A 16361-nucleotide genomic window follows, 5' to 3' on the forward strand; every position below is an offset into this window, starting at 1 on the left:
TACTCTTAATATTATTGAAAGGTAAAGTAAGAGAGAAGCAAGAATATCCTTCTTAATTTGATATGTTTGAAAAATATTATATTTAAACAATGGAGTGGTGTGGTATTAAATTTCCTCACTAAAGCTGACTGAATTTGACAGTGATCTTATTAAAAGTACCCAAAAATAATTTGCTTTATGAAAGTCAGTGTAATTTTTACATTATCTAAACAAAAGATTTCAGAGGATTCATTTCTACATAAACTTTTATTAAAGTAACTTTTGAAGTATAATTTCAAATTTTTAAAGAAATAGCATTTGTTTATTATCTTTTGTGAAAAGTAGGTTTCATTCTAGCCAGTGTGGCTCAGTGGTTGAGCATCAACCTATGATCCAGAAGGTCATAGTTCATATCCTGGTCAGGGCACATCCCTGAGTTTTAGGCCCAATTTCCATTAGGGAGTGTAAGTTGCAGGAGGCTGCTGATCAATGATTTTCCATCATCATTGATGTTTCTCTCTTCCTCTCCCTTCCTCTCTGAAATCAATAAAAATATACTTAAAATATAAAACTTATAATATAGATTATTGTTAATTTAAATTTATGAAACATCATTTTTTAAAGCTTGAGGCAAAATAAAGTATTTTTTTTTAAATTAAAAGGATGGAACTAAGGTGTTGGAATTCAACCATGAGCTGTTTATAAGAAGTGTGGTAAATGAAAAAAAAAAGTCATTACAAAAGTGGGTGTTGGGAATACAGATGGGACAGCTATTGTTCTGTACTATAACTAGATTAATAAAATGCAGTTTTACAAGCCATTTAAAACATCACTGGGGAATACATTTTAGTACCAATTTGGGTGTCTTTTGCTTAATAAATTTTTGCCTTTTGAGTGAAAGTATTTGGCTTCAAATCCCAGATACAAGTTTATTAAAAATTGTAATGGTTCTTAGAGACTATAAAATGCAATGAAGTGCACAAAATGTGTGTTTCCAGTGATTGACTTTAAAATGATTTTTTACATCACTAATTTCAATATTTTCAACTTAAGCAGACTGTTGTTGAATTTAAATGATTATTAAATATTTAACCAGAATGAGAAAAAGAGAGAACCATGGAGAATGAAGAAGGTGTGTGTGTAGGGGGCTGGCAGGAGGAAGATATGGGTGTGTAGTGTATCATTTTTTAGTAAATTTTTTTCAATTTCTTGGTAGTTTTTAAATTAAAAAATGTGTGCCCTACATTAACATGTTGTGCTAATAATTATGAAACCAATGATATTTATGCAAAACAGTGTAACTTTAGATATGAATGGTAATAAAGCATAGTTAGTGGAGTTAGATATGTGGAATATGCTATTAAAGGATTTTTAAGTTATGATTCAAAATACACTTTTTTTTAAAACCAAAACATTTGTAATATGACTGAGTATTTCTACGTTTAGTACAATTCTACTAAATATTTTCCTTCTTCTAATAAATAAATAAATAAGAGAGAATATTTAAAATCTATGTAAAGGAATAAGTCTCCTACTGAAAATTCAGTGTTTACTGCTAGTGAGATGAACATTATGAAGTAGGGAGGCAAGACTACAGTGGGAAAAGGTCCTGAATTCTGTAATTTTGCATGAGAACTGACCTATAAGGAACATTAGCTTCTTATTGACATTTTTCCACCTTCTACACTAATAAAAGGGAGATATGCAAATTGTTGTACCTCTGTAATGCCCATCAGCCAATCAGGAGTGAGTATGAAAATTAACCCAACAAAGATGGTGGGTTAATTTGCATACATTGGTGTGGAGTGGCCTGGCGGGACAGGATGCCTGCTATGAGGGAGAGGGCAGATGGTGGAGGGAGCAATAGGATGCTCCTGTCAGGAGCGAGGACTTGCAGGTTCCTGAGTAGCTGGGAGTGAAGCCAGGGGAAGGAAGACCTATTCTTGCATGAATCTTTGTGCAACAGGCTTCTATTGAATAGTAATATAATAATTTTTGTGCCTGGCTAAAAGAAGTTTGATTTTTGTGGAGCAGAGCTAGAAGCAATATAAATCCGACTGAAATAACTATATAGCTAAGAAATGAGCCTACCACAGTTCTTCAGATGCTGAAAGAAGACACAAGACTCCTGGGTCACCAGAAAAGCAGAAGACAACATAGTTTTGCTCAGAGTTTTACAGAATCATTCAGAGAGCACCAGCTGGAGCCCATAGCAGCAGTGTATGCCACCAGTGAGGAAACCTGAGAGCACAGGACTCACCACTTTTGTAGCAATCAGTGAGCGAGACTGCTTTTTGATGAGAAGCAGACCAGATGCATCTCAGAACTACCTGATGAGTTCCTGTGATTTCATCTCAGTTCTCAGAATTCCAGCTTCATAAACGATCCACAAAGGAGGCCTGCAGGAAAGAGCAGTCAAGGCCATGGCCTCAGCAAACCTGTAAGACAACAGGAAGCTTGTTCCAGAGGATGTGATTGGAATGAGGTTTGAAGCAGATATTGTTATAGGTAAGAAATGGGAAGAAACACTGGATAACAAAAGAAGAGAGAAAAGTGTAGGGGAGCAGTCTGCTTTAAATAAAAGAAGCTTGATGTAAAGTTTTAATTAACAGCTATTAATTATTAAGTAACCTTTCAGAAATCCGGCTTTCTAATAGTTGCAGGGCAAGGTTGTATTTTTCACACTGTGTTCAGCAATGACTATTTCTAATGATAAGCTATATGCAGACTATGGCTTACATGTTTTTATACTTTAAAATAGACTATTACAAGCAATTGGTAATTCTGAGAAAAATCTTTAAAAACACTGCAAACCCTTTGAATATTGTAGTAAATAAATATTGATATGCTGATATGGTAATCCCATGTTCATATTTAAATGTATTTTACTTTTTAAGGAGCATATTGCTATTTCCGGAATAGGCAAATAAGAGATTGAAAAATATTGAGTTCTAAAGTATTAAAAAGGGATTGAGAAAAGTCATATTTAATGCTCCCTAGAGATAGGAAGGTTTTACAAAATACATTAGACTTATTTATTGCATTTATTGTAAACATTGAACAAATACCTATGATGCTATTTTACTTAAAATATTTATGGATGTAATGTACTTTGTTATAAGAAATTTCTACAAAATTTATGTTCTATTTTAATGGAATGGTAGACCTATTTTGCAATATATTTCCATTATTAAATCATTCATGCATAAATGGTAGAGTATATACTATACCAGTAAATGACAGAGTATATATCATATTCAGTGCTTCTTAAAACTAGCAACCCATTAGAATCACTTGCAAAAGTTGATTTAAAATGCAGATTGTGAGCACCTCCCATTTAGACTCTCATTCTAATGGGACCAGAAATCTGACTTTTCACAAACCCACAGTTGATTGAGGGAGTAGTTTCAGCATATGAGAAGTACTATTTCCCAATAACTGAAAATAGAGTGATTTACTAAAATTTTATCATTTTTTTCTTCTAAGGAACACAAATTGTGTTCATTTTATCTTTTTAGGAATTTTCTTTATAAACTCTTTTCCAGTTCTGCAAGTGTCTTCTGTATTTTTTCTTATTTAATCATTGGTGCAAATGTGTCTTAGGAGGGAAGCTTTTGGTTTGTCAAAACTATAATCAATCAGACTTTAGTCTTAAGAATATTGCCACAAAACAATTAAAAATATAGATTAATTCTTGAAGTGTTTAATTCTGTTTTAATTAGCAACTTTTCACTTGTATTTACTTAGTCCTCCCTCACCTGCATTAACATTGATACAGTTTTCAGTGCGTCCTTATAAATATGTCTGCATTTGTATATTTATTCTGGAAAATTCTAAGGGTAAATACATCATTAAGCTTCAAGGATCATTCTATACCTGAGGTCACATTTATAAACCAATTTGGAATTTCTCCCATGAAATATCTGGGAGTCTAAAAGGTTAAAAGTGGAGATTTATTACATGCTTCATACTATTGTAAATCTAAATATTATTGCAAAATTGCATTTATTTTTTCATAATAATAACCAGGTTTTAAGGCAATAATTCTTTATGGAAATTATTATTGGGGTATGGTATATTTAGAAGAAAGGTATATGAACATACATAATATCAGACTTACTAGAGGTCCAGTGCATGAAAATTCATGCCCTGCAGGAGTGTCCCTCAGCCCAGCCTGCCCCCTCTCACACTCTGGGAGCCCTCAGGCGCAGGAGGCGACCCGGAGATCAGGTGAAGGTGATGGCCCCATTACACCTCTGCTGCTGCCACTACTGGCAGTGCAAGCCTTGGAAGGCCTGGTTACCTGAGTCTCCAGTGGCCCTGTACCTCATTGTTGGCTGGGCACCTGCCATCTGAGACTTGCCTGGACCTGGGGCCAGCCCTGTGCAGCTGGGGGGCTGATGGCAGGTCCGGCCGCAACATGCACCTGCCACCCCCACCCCCGATGGGGTTGAAAGGGTTAGGAGACTACAGTGTGGCTTAGGGGACTAGGCTATGGATGCCGCCATCTTTGTGACGCTATGATGGTAAATTTGCATAGTCCCTCTTTATTAGCTAGGATGAGTGGTGAACACACAATACAATATACAGCTGATGTATTGTAAAATTGTACACCTGAAACCTATATAATTTTGTTAACCAGTGTCGCCCCAAGATATTCAATAAAAATGGGAAAAAGTACTTTAGAAATATTCTGTTTCAGACCATGGTGATTTGAGTTGATTGACACAGAGCTCAGGTGGAAGTAATCAACATAATGCCGTAATGAAGATGGTTGTCTCTAAAGCAGCATAGTCAAAATGACTGGTCTTTTGCTCATTTCTCTCTCTCTTTTTTTAAACTATATTTTTAACTCATTGAAACCAGATTTGAATGGATCTCTTTGAATAAAAGAGCAGTATAGCAGATGTATTGTCTCAAGGATTATCTGCACTCCGTCCTCAAACATCTCCATTTCTGGCCGTTTGCCTTCAGCCTGTTCTCCCTTTGATCAGCTACAGTCTGGCCTCTCCCTTCACTAGCTCACTGGAACTATTCCTGCCACCTCACCAAAGATTTTTAATGTTACTAAACCCAAAGGAAGCTTTCCAAGTCTTAATCAGTGTCATGCCAAGCCATATTGGAACCTTGATAAAGGTATGCACGTAATATATCCTTCTGTCTGCATTGTGGATCAGAAAGAGGCCAGCAAGGAGATTAGAGAAACTTGTTAGCAGCCTGTAGAACTGTTCAACTGAAATAATGAGAACGTGGAAGAAAGCAATAGCAGTGGAAAGGATTATATACATGTATCTCCTTTTTCTCGCATTGACTTCTCCTTGGCACTTCCACCCCCCAGCACATGCCCTCACCTTCCTAGTGTCCGTGTTCATTGGTTATGCTTATATGCATGCATACAAGTCCTTTGGTTGATCTGTTAACACCCACCACCTCCTTCCCCTGCCTTCCCTCTGAGGTTTGATGGTCTGTTCATTGCTTCTCTGTCGCTGGATGTATTTTTGTTCATCAGTTTTTCATCCTGATTTCTTATGTACAGTTTCAGAAGCAGCTACTATTTGAAGTAGGCAGCTTAATTATAGAAATATATTAAACTATCTAGGGAAGAGTTAGAAACTGTCCAGGTAAGTGATCTACAAATATCTCTTTCTACAGAAAATCATAAAGTGATCTTTTTAGCTCTACTGAAGATACTAGAAGATGCCCTGTATTATAACAATTCATACTTTAAACTTACATTCTTTTTTCTAAAATTTAATTTCAACATGACGCTTCTTTGAGTGCTTGTTATTTGCTTCCCTTGCCATATTTCATTAGCTAGCTCTTTTAGTGCAATGTTGAAAAGGAGTGATGAGAATGGATGTCTTTGTCTTGTTCCTGATTACAGAGGGAAAGCATCTAGTTTCTCAACATTAATATGGTGTTAATTGTAAGGTTTTTAAAATATATATCAAATTGACAAAGTTTTTTTTTTCTATTTCTAAATTAATGGAGAGATTTATCATGAATAGGTGTTGAGCATTGAAAAATATTTTTTGGCATCTATTGATATGACCACATGATTCTTCTTCTGTAGACTGTTGATGTGATGGATTGCATTAATTAGTTTTTCAATGTTGAATCAGCTGTATATGTCTGGGATAAATTCCCCTTGGTATAATTATTTGTATATACATTGTGGGTTTCTTTGTTAAAAAAAAACATTTAAAATTTTAGACATTTTCTAAATTTAATTTGAGCTTCTTTAAAGAACGGACACCCTGAGCTTATCATCTCTCATGGCAACATTCTGCTGGAGCTGATAGCTGTTGAAACAACCCACTCCGCCACAGTCCTTGTAGCTCTTTAGTTTGTGAGTATGTGTAGTTGCTTTGTTTATTTGCATTGCCTGCTCAAATGTTTCAAGCCTATTTCTGCCTTGGAGCTAGCTGACATTCTCTAAGCACTGTCATTATTTGACCTCTCTGTGATCTAAACTTATGTACCTTGTTGAGACTATTGACCCCTTTGCACTGTGACTCTATTTTCTTCTCATATTCTTCCTGCTTCTTTTACCTGACTCCTTCAATGATCATATTTTTAAAAGCTGAAGTTCCTTGGAATCCTGCTATTTTTTTTCTCTGCCCACTCAGCATAGGTGATCATCCACTCACATTGTTTTCAGGTCTTAGAATCCCTGATATTCCCCTCTGCCCATACTACTGGCTTACATTAATATTATTCAGATAGTTAGGGGGAATATGAATGGTGCCACATATACCAAGAAGCCATAGAAAACATCAAGGAAACAATGATTTGTGATAGGCTTTCAAAGGGAAGAGTGAGTCACAGATTTTAAATGTCAGAGGTAGTTAGAGAAATGGGGGGAAAAAGATCTACATCATGAAACATATTGTCTGGAAATGTGTTCTGTTTATTCTCACTAGTATAGTGAAAATTTTAATTGACAGGTGAAGAGATGAAGCACCAAAGTGTCCTATTTATTTAACAGCTAAAGACTGTTCTAAAATCCAACATAATCTTACAGACCAGCCTGGAAAGGAAATAACCTTAAGGTCTTCCTTTGTTGAAGGATATGTAATTTTAAAATAACAAGTTTAGCCAATGAGTAGAATATTATTGTCAATTAAAAATAGAGTATTGATACATACTATGATGTGATAAACCTAAAAAATATTAGGCTAAATAACGGATATCAAAAACAAAGTCTATATATTATATGATTACAATATCACATATCCAGAAATGACTAGTCTAGAGATACCAAAAGCCAATCAGCAGCTGCCTGAGGCTGGGATTAGGAGTGGGAATTGAATACAAAGGGGCATAAGTAGCTTTTCAGATGATAAGGTAGATATTCTAAAATTGGATTATGATGATGGCTGCATTATTGTATACATTTACTAAAACTTGTGTTATATACAATTAATGTATTGTGTACATTATTTCCACATAAATCTATAAAAAATAGCAATCACTAGCCTTTTTCTATACTAGTAAGGCACAGTGAGGCTAAATAAGTTACCCTAGAACACACAGCAAATAAATATCAGGACTAGAATTTGAACCCAATAGTCTCCCTACAAGGCAATTGTAAGCATTTTTTCCCCATGAATTAACTGAAAATTGATCCTTTATATAACACTATGACATGGTATAATTTGTATAATTCTCTCATTTTACAGATGAGAACATAAGCATAAAGATTAAGTAACTTAAAGTCATGGCTTAGCAAAATCGAAACCCAGAGAGATTGAATTTTATCTTACATCTATTATCATTTTTAGTTGCTTGACCAAACCACAGCTGTTCCTAAAGCCACAGATGCAAGTTTTTTTTATTTATGAACAGCTGCCAGAGATGGTGGCCTTGAAAGTGTAAAATCCAGACAACCAAGAGTTAGCCTAGAGTTTTATTAATATCTTGCCTTGCTGAGATCCAGAACTTGACATGCACCACAAAGCCTAGGAGGAGGCTAAGGCTAAGTAACTGTCCATGAACTGACACGTGGCCTGGGAAGGAAATAGCAGGCTTCTTTTAACTTGGCTGAGAATCACCACTTATTTCCATAATCAATCTTACGAAGGAACTGGTTGATTTTTAGAAGTGCATTAGTAAATAGGTCATGTATAAGAATCTGTGGCTTGTCACTCCAACTTACCTTTCTGACCGTTTTCTAATTTCCTAAAATCTCCTACCATATTGACCACTCTACATACTAGTAGCAGTTATTAATGATCGCTCACCATTACTGAATGATTATTATCTAACAGGTTTTCTGCTCTACTGCTTCTGACTCATTAGTACTTAGAAAGACCCTAGGAGACAGCTAGTATATTAGAATCCTTCCTTATTTTTCAGATGAGAGAACCCAAGCATAGGGAAGCTGAGTAACTTGCTCAAGGACACACAGCTGCTAAGTAGCAAAGCCAGGATTTGAGCCCAGGCTGTCTGTCTTGGGTCTCAGTGATTAATAGCTATGATAAACTTATACCTCAAGGATGTCAACCCCAGAGGGAAGGTGTCCACGTATTTATTCATTTAGTGTTTATTGATTACCAACTCCATGTTATGCATCATACTGGGACATTGCTGGTAATTAAGTATGGTGCTAACTAGGCAAATTTTATAAATTAACTTGCTATCTTCTAATATATTTTTCCTTGAATTTAATAATGAGTGGACTATTAAGAGTAGTTTTTATCTCAATTATTTTTATCTCATTCATCTTCCTCTTGTTTTAAAAAAAATATTTATGTATTATATATATGAATTGATGTGGCATAGTAATAGTATGAATTACCTCCAGAGCATTTCCATTTCTCACTACTTATTTAATGTGTGTGAAATCTTGGAAGTTGGACATGTAAAAGATGAGTTAAAAAAATCATTCATTGTACATCTGACTAGTCCTTCCCTTGAATAATTCTCTATGGTATTTTGGCAAAGTCAGGTTCTTGTCTAGTTTTAAATGACTCATTTGAAGAAACTTCAGCTGGAGTTGATTCTAGAGGTGAATGGACTTGCTGTGAAAGGTTTTTAACATTTGGTCTGCTTTTCCACTTCTTAAAATTGAAGAGAATTACTCCTAATTACTTTCTCTAACAACCTCAGATTCTGTTTCTTCCTGTTTTATGTCATTTGTGACTCACGGTCCTTCTAGATAAGTATCATACCTTCCATGAATTATTTCTGAATGAAGCATAGCTTTTATCTTTCCATGGGATGATAGTTCTTATAAAGAGAGTTCATTGTATATTTTTCCAGTGGGGGGCATACTTTATTTCATAAAGGAAAAAGAGAGGGATAGAGAGATAGAAACATCAATGATGAAAGAGAATCATTGATTGATTGGCTGCCTCCTGTATGCCCCAGCCCACCTCCCAGGCATGTGCCCTAACCAGGAATTAAACCATGACTTCTGGTCCTTAGGTCAGTGCTCAACCATTGAGCCACTTCCTCTATGAATGTGGGCTTTGTTCTGAATAAAAGTATAAAATTATATATTCATTAATCTTTGACTTAAACTTTAAAAATTTAAGTCTGAATCAGAATTCAAACAGACCATCAGAACAGTGGTCAATCATTGACTAAACTCATAGGTGTGAAACCCAGGCCCATATTTCCAAGTTTTCTATCACACAGAATATATAAATACATTTCCTATTTTACACCGAGATATGTTAATATGAAAGCACTTGTAAATGGATATTGAAGAAAATGTTTATGTACCTTTCAGGCATATTGAATCTATGTGCCATTTTCAAAAAGGAAATAATGGTCATACTGTTGGGTAGAAACATGATTTTTTATGAGTAGGAAATAATGTGAACTTTCTAGAGGTTGCCAGTCAACAGTTTAGCTTATTGATTGACATATGTTTATTTTAACCTTTATGTAGAGACTTTCCAATAGGTTAAATAATTTTACTGTTCTTTCCTGCCTAGATTTCAGAATTAATTATAATTAAATATAAGACTTTGAGGCAAGGGTCTTTCCAGAAGAACTTTATCACATTTGTCTTTTATCAATACCTTGCCATATTTTTTCATATATTGTAACTCTTTCGTATCATAACCAGAGTTTCTGGTGGTAGTCTGTATTTTAGAGAGAAACAATGAGAAGCTAGATTTATTGTAAATTTTAAACATGTCATTTTGTGAAAGTTATCATATATATATATATATATATATATATATATATATATATATTATTTTTTTTTCCCCCTCACAAAGCTTAGTGTTGATTATTCCTTATTTCTACCCACACACTATCATAGAAATGCTATGCTACTTGGCCACATTTGAGACTTGGGGATGGAATATGCATGTTGGAACAAATCCTTGATTAGCAGAGTCCTATACTGAGTGGCAGTTCACTTCACCCGGTCCCTGCTGAGAACCATTGTGCAAAGATTTGCCTTGACAGGCAGTGCTATAGCAGAGATGGCTTTGATATTTCAATCTATTTTTGGATAGATTTTACACTTTGGTGCTTCGTATGTTGTCTTTCTTTGGGATAGACAGGTGGTGGCTGTATTAGCATTTACTAAGACTGTTACAGCAATTCTCACATCATAGTAATCCTATTTCTTAGTGTACACCCAAGGTATTACATTTCAGGACAGGTGAAATATAATTGATATATTTGAATCATTTAGAATCTCTATATACACTAGTAGCAGTTGAAAAAACTGCATATGCCACACCCAGGCTAACTCATTGCAGTCTAATTCAGTACTTCTTAGATTTTAGTGTAAATGAGAAACACTTGGAAAGCTGGTAAAAACAAACAAACAAACAAACAAACAAACAAAATCAAACAAACTGATTACTGATTCCTGAGTACAGTGTTTCTGATCTGTGATCTGGGATGGAGGCTGATGTTTTACATTTCTAATAACTTTCCAGATGATGCTCCTACTGTCCATCAAGGATCCACATTTTAAGAACAACTTTGATTATGGAGTATTGTCCAACCACAGTGTTTAATGATATGAATGGGCCACATCTCATCTAAGGCCCACAATGGAGAATCACTGAATAATGTTGTGATACACAAACTTATTATGTAATGGACCTGATAGATAATAAATAGTACAGGCTTGTGGGCCAGACAGTTTCTGTCACAACTATTCACCTCTGCTGTTATAGCAGGAAAGCTGCCATAGACAATACATAAATGAATGGACATGGCTGTGTTCCAGCACAAGTTTATTTATCAAATCAGACAGCAGGCTGAATTTGACCCATGGCCCATCGTTTGCCAATCCCTGATCTAAATTATAAAAAAGGGGATGTGTATCTTTCCCTAGCTCACCAATCATCTATATCCTCCATAGTAGCCAGCAACAATGTGTCTGATTTTTTAGTTAGAAGCTGTGGCGGATATATAAGAACTATTAATATGATATTTCTACTTTTTGTCCTGAGATTAAAGTTTAATAAATGTCTAGGGTCGAATAGATTTCATGATATAAGTGAATCTTGGAAAATAAGTAGAAACTAGACAAAAGAGCATTATTATCAGTGAGGACGAACTAGAGAAAAGGCATAGAAGAACCATTCAGTATGTTCTTCCAATGGGCAATGGGATCTGTGATAGAGAAAGGATTGGAAATGCTGAGTCACAGATGCCCTTTGGCTCACATTTATTGAGCATACTCTAAATTTTGGCACATTGATGTGAGAACACCTCAATCAAGACACAGTCATTGCCTTCAAAAATCCTAGAGGTAGATCAAGATATTAAAGAACCACAAAGCCATACATAATTATTTGGAGTTGATAAGCTTAGCACATGCTGGGCTTTCAATGGATGTTAAACTGAAAATGACATTTCTGTGATTGACAATAGGAAATTTTTGGTAGTTCTTCATCAGTAGAGTGCTTTCAAGAAAAACTGTTTTAGGAGAAATCATTCTCTATATGGTAGTAAAAAGGCAGCCATACAATAGAATTATATTTAATCATATTACATTAACCCCATAGAAACATTTCTAAATTGAAATATGTTATGTGTTGGGTTGTTCTTTTGCTTGTTTGTTTTAATATACTAATATACGCTGCTTAAGAAAATACAATCCCACTTGATTGTGATGTATTATTTTTGAATGTACTGTTGTATTGGATTAGCTAGTATTTTGTTTAGGATTTTTGCATCTGTATTCATCAGGGATATTGGTCTGTAGTTTTCTTTTTTTGGCACTATCTTTGCCAGGTTTTGGTATCAGGGTTATATTGACGTTATAGAATGTGCTAGGAAGTATTGTCTCTTCTTCAATATTTTTTTTTAGAAGAGTTTGAAAAGATTGGGCTTTAATTTTTCCTTGAATGCTTGGTAGAATTCATTGGTGAAGCCATCTGGTCCTGGAGTTCTGTTCATGATCAAGTAGGATTCATTCCAGGGATACAAGGATGGTTCAACATTCACAAATAAATCAACATAATACACCACATTAACAAAAGAAAGGATAAAAATAATATGATCTTGTTAATACCTGCAGAAAAAGCATTTAATAAAATACAACATCCATTTATGATTAAAACACTCAATAACATAGTAACAGAAGGAAAGTACCTCAACATAATAAAGGCCATATATGATAAACCCTCAGCCAATAATGTACTCAATGGTAAAAAACTGACGGCTTTTTCTCTAGGAGTAGGAATAAGACAAGGATGCCCACTCTCACCACTCTTATTCAACATAGTCCTGGAAGTTTTTGCCAAAGCAATAAGACAAGAGAAAGAAATAAAAGGCTTTCAAATAGGTCAAATTGTCACTTTTTGCAGACGAAATAATGCTGTATATAGAAAACCCTAAAGACTTTACCAAAAAAATTACTGGAAACAATAAACACATTTAAGTTGCAGGATACAAAATTAATGTGCAAAAATTCATTGCCTTCCAGTATGCCAACAACAAAACTTCAGAAAAAGAAATGGAGAAAACAGTTCCTTTTGCAATTGGAACCAAAAGAACAAAATACCTGGTAATAAACTTAACAAAGAATGTGAAAGACATATAGACTGAAAATTATAAAACATTATTAAAAGAGATTGAAAAAGACACTAAAAAATAGAAAAAAATATCTCATGTTCATGAATTGGGAAGAATCAACATAGTTAAAATGGCCATTTTACCCAAAGCAATATAAAGATTTAATGCAATTCCCATCAAAACCCCAGTGTCATTTTTTAAAGAAATAGAATGAGAAACCATCAGATTTGTATGGAATCACAAAAGACCCAGAGTAGCCAAAGCAATCCTAGGTGTGGGGGGAGAGGGGGGAAAAGAAAGAAAAAAAAGAAGAAAAAAAAAAGAAGAACAATGCTGGAGGTAACACAATACCTGATTTTAAAATATACGACAGATCTAGATACTCAAAACAGCATGAAACAGATACACAAGTCAATGGAACAGAATAGAGAGCCCAATTATAAAACTTAAGGATTTTGATAGTAGAGAATATTTTATGAACTTGACCCCAAAGGTAAGGGAAGTAAAGGCAAAAATAAATGAATGGGATTATAGCAAACTGAAGAGCTTTTGCATCACAAATAAATGGACAACAAAACAATCAGGCAGTCAACCAGATGGGAGATACTATTTGCAAACAGTAGCTCTGACAAAGCTTTAATCTCCAAAATATATAAAGAACTTGTAAAATGCAACACCAAACAAATACATAATCCAATCAAAAAGCAAGCAAAGGACTTGAAAATACACCTCTCCCAAGAAGACATACAAATAGTCAATAGATATATGAAAAGATGTTCAACCTCACTGGCAATCAGGGAAATACAAATTAAAACTACAATTAGATACCACATTACACCAGTTAGAGTGGCCATTATCAACAAGACAAGCAACAACAAGTGTTGGAGAGGTTGTGGCAAAAAGGGAACCTCATTCATGGCTGGTAGGAATGTAGACTAGTACAATCACTATGGAAATTAGTCTGGTGATTTCTCAAAAAATTAAAAAGAGCTAACATAGGGCCCAACAAACCCACTCCTGGTTATATACCCAAAAAACTTGAAATTATTTATTCGCAAAGATATATGCATTTCTATATTCATTGCAGCATTGTTCATGGTGGCCAGGAGTTGGAAACAGCCAGAATACCATATGATAGAGGATTGGATAAAAAAGATGTGGTATAGCTGGAGCCGGTATGGCTCAGTGGTAGAGCGTAGGTCTGTGGACTGAGGGGTTCCAAGTTCGATTCCGGTCAAGAACATGTACATGGGTTGCAGGCACATCCCCGGTGAGGGATGTGCAGGAGGCAGCTGGTCGATATTTCTCTCTCATCGACGTTTCTGGCTCTCTATCTCTCTCCCTTCCTCTCTGTAAAAAATCAATAATATATATATATATATATATATATATATATATATATATATATATATATATATATATATTTTAAAGATTTGGTATATATACACAATGGAGTACTACATCCATAAGAAAGGATGAAACAGTGTCATTTACAACAACATGGATGGACCTTGAGGACATTATTGAAAGTGAAATAAGTCAAACAGATAAAGCTAAGATCTACATGATTTCACTTATATGTGGAATATAAAAACTGAAACTTATAAACACAAAAAACATTGTGGTAGTTGCCAGAGGGAGGGGGTGGAGGAAAGAAAGGGGTCTTAATATGAGGTGACAGGAGAAGATTTGACTCTGGGTGATGGGCACATGGTCCTATATACAGATTTTGTAAATTAGTAAACCACACATGAAATGTATATGTTCATACTGACTAATGTTACCATAATAAAAAAAAAAAGAAAGGAAAATTCAAAATTTTTGCTTTAATATGTTTGTATTAGGTCTAGTAATAATGTCGTTTTCTAATACTTTTTTAAATCGAATTTATTTAAACAATACAACAAAATGTAATCAACAATATAGTTGCCGTTGTTTTCTACTACTTGTGCCAAACGCTCAGGAAGCATTTTAATCCCTCCGTTGTAAAATTCTTGTGATTTTGATGCAAAAAATTCGGTCAATGCATTTTTGAGGCATTCTTCATTATTAAATTTTTTTCCAAGAAGAAAGTTTTGCAAAGAACGAAACAAATGGTAATCGGAAGAAGGGGCAATATCAGGAGGATATGCAGGTTGAGGAAGAACTTCCCATTCCAACTGGCGCAGTTTTTCAGCAGTGATTCTTGTAGTATGCGGTCGTGCGTTATCATGGTGAAGAATTATGTCCTTCCGATTAATCAGCGCGGATTCTTTTTCTCTTAAAGCTTGGGCTACCTTTCCAATTGGGCACTATACACTGCACTTGTAATGCTTTGGTTAGATGGTAAAAGTTCATAATGAAGAATTCCTTTAAAATTCCACCAAACACACAACATCACTTTTTTCGCATGCAAGTCAAGTTTTGGCATGGGCTGCGGAGCCTCATTTTTGTCCAACCATTGAGGCCGCCTTTTCAAATTAACATACAGCACCCATTCTTCATCTCCGGTAACAATTTGCTCTAAAAACAGCAAACGGTTTTGACGAGAGAGGAGCGAACTGCAAATTGTGACTCTTTGATTACGGTTATTGTCGGTCAACTCATGAGGAACCCATTTTCCAAACTTTTGGACTTTGCCAAGTGCACGCAATTGATTGGAAATTGTTTTTTGTGAACAATTTAAAGTTGTCGCAAGCTCTTGTTGGGTAATTTGAGGATTTTGCACCAAAGAGCTTGAAGAGCTTCTTGATGAAAATTGGACACACGGCCTCGACCACTCTTGTCATCTAACGAAAAATTTCCCTCGCGAAATTTCTCAAACCAACGCTGGCATTTTCTGGCGCTAACTGCATCTTGACCAAGAGCACTACAGATGTTTTTTGCAGCCTCACTTGCTTTTCTTCCTAATTGGAACTCGTAAAGCATGCAGTGCCGAATATGCTCTTCATCCGCCATCTTCTTAGCCCTAGTTTTGCAACAAAAACCAAACCAAACACAAACTTTTTCAAGCAAAACTTGTTAATTGCACTTCACATGTTCTGTAGATACCACGTGTTTGAAGGTTATGTCAATACAAGTCAACGCCAAGCAAGATTTTAAACGAGTTAAAAACGACATTAAGTATTACTAGACCCGATACTAGAGGCCCAGTGCATGAAATTCATGCATGGGGGGGGGGGGGGTTGTCCTTCAGCCCAGCCTGCACCCTATGTAATCTGGGACCCCACGAGGGATGTCCAACTGCCAGTTTAGTCCTAATACTGGTGAACTGCTAGTTCCCAACTGCTCACCTGCCTGCCTGCCTGATTGCCCCTAATCACTTCTGCCTGCCACCCTGATTGACACCTAACTGCTCCCCTGCCAGCCCAATTTTCCCCAATTGCCTTCCCTGCTGGCCTGGT

At 35.4% G+C, this 16361-nt stretch overlaps 1 protein-coding gene across 2 annotated transcripts in view; it reads left to right on the plus strand.

The window, feature by feature from the left end:
• The window catches only part of NAALADL2 (N-acetylated alpha-linked acidic dipeptidase like 2), a 1040385-nt gene that overhangs the window by 164765 nt on the left and 859259 nt on the right, over positions 1-16361 (plus strand). Inside the window, exon 1 of one of the 2 annotated variants that reach the window (XM_045583692.1) lies at positions 2151-2487. The exons of the other annotated variant lie outside the window; for it this stretch is intronic. The gene's annotated coding sequence lies outside the window, so the exon portion shown is untranslated. Of the gene's footprint in view, positions 1-2150; positions 2488-16361 lie in introns of those variants that run through there. 2 annotated transcript variants of the gene reach the window in all.

This window comes from Pipistrellus kuhlii, unplaced genomic scaffold (genome assembly GCF_014108245.1).
Source record: "Pipistrellus kuhlii isolate mPipKuh1 unplaced genomic scaffold, mPipKuh1.p scaffold_m20_p_2, whole genome shotgun sequence".
Taxonomy (NCBI): Eukaryota; Metazoa; Chordata; class Mammalia; order Chiroptera; family Vespertilionidae; genus Pipistrellus; species Pipistrellus kuhlii.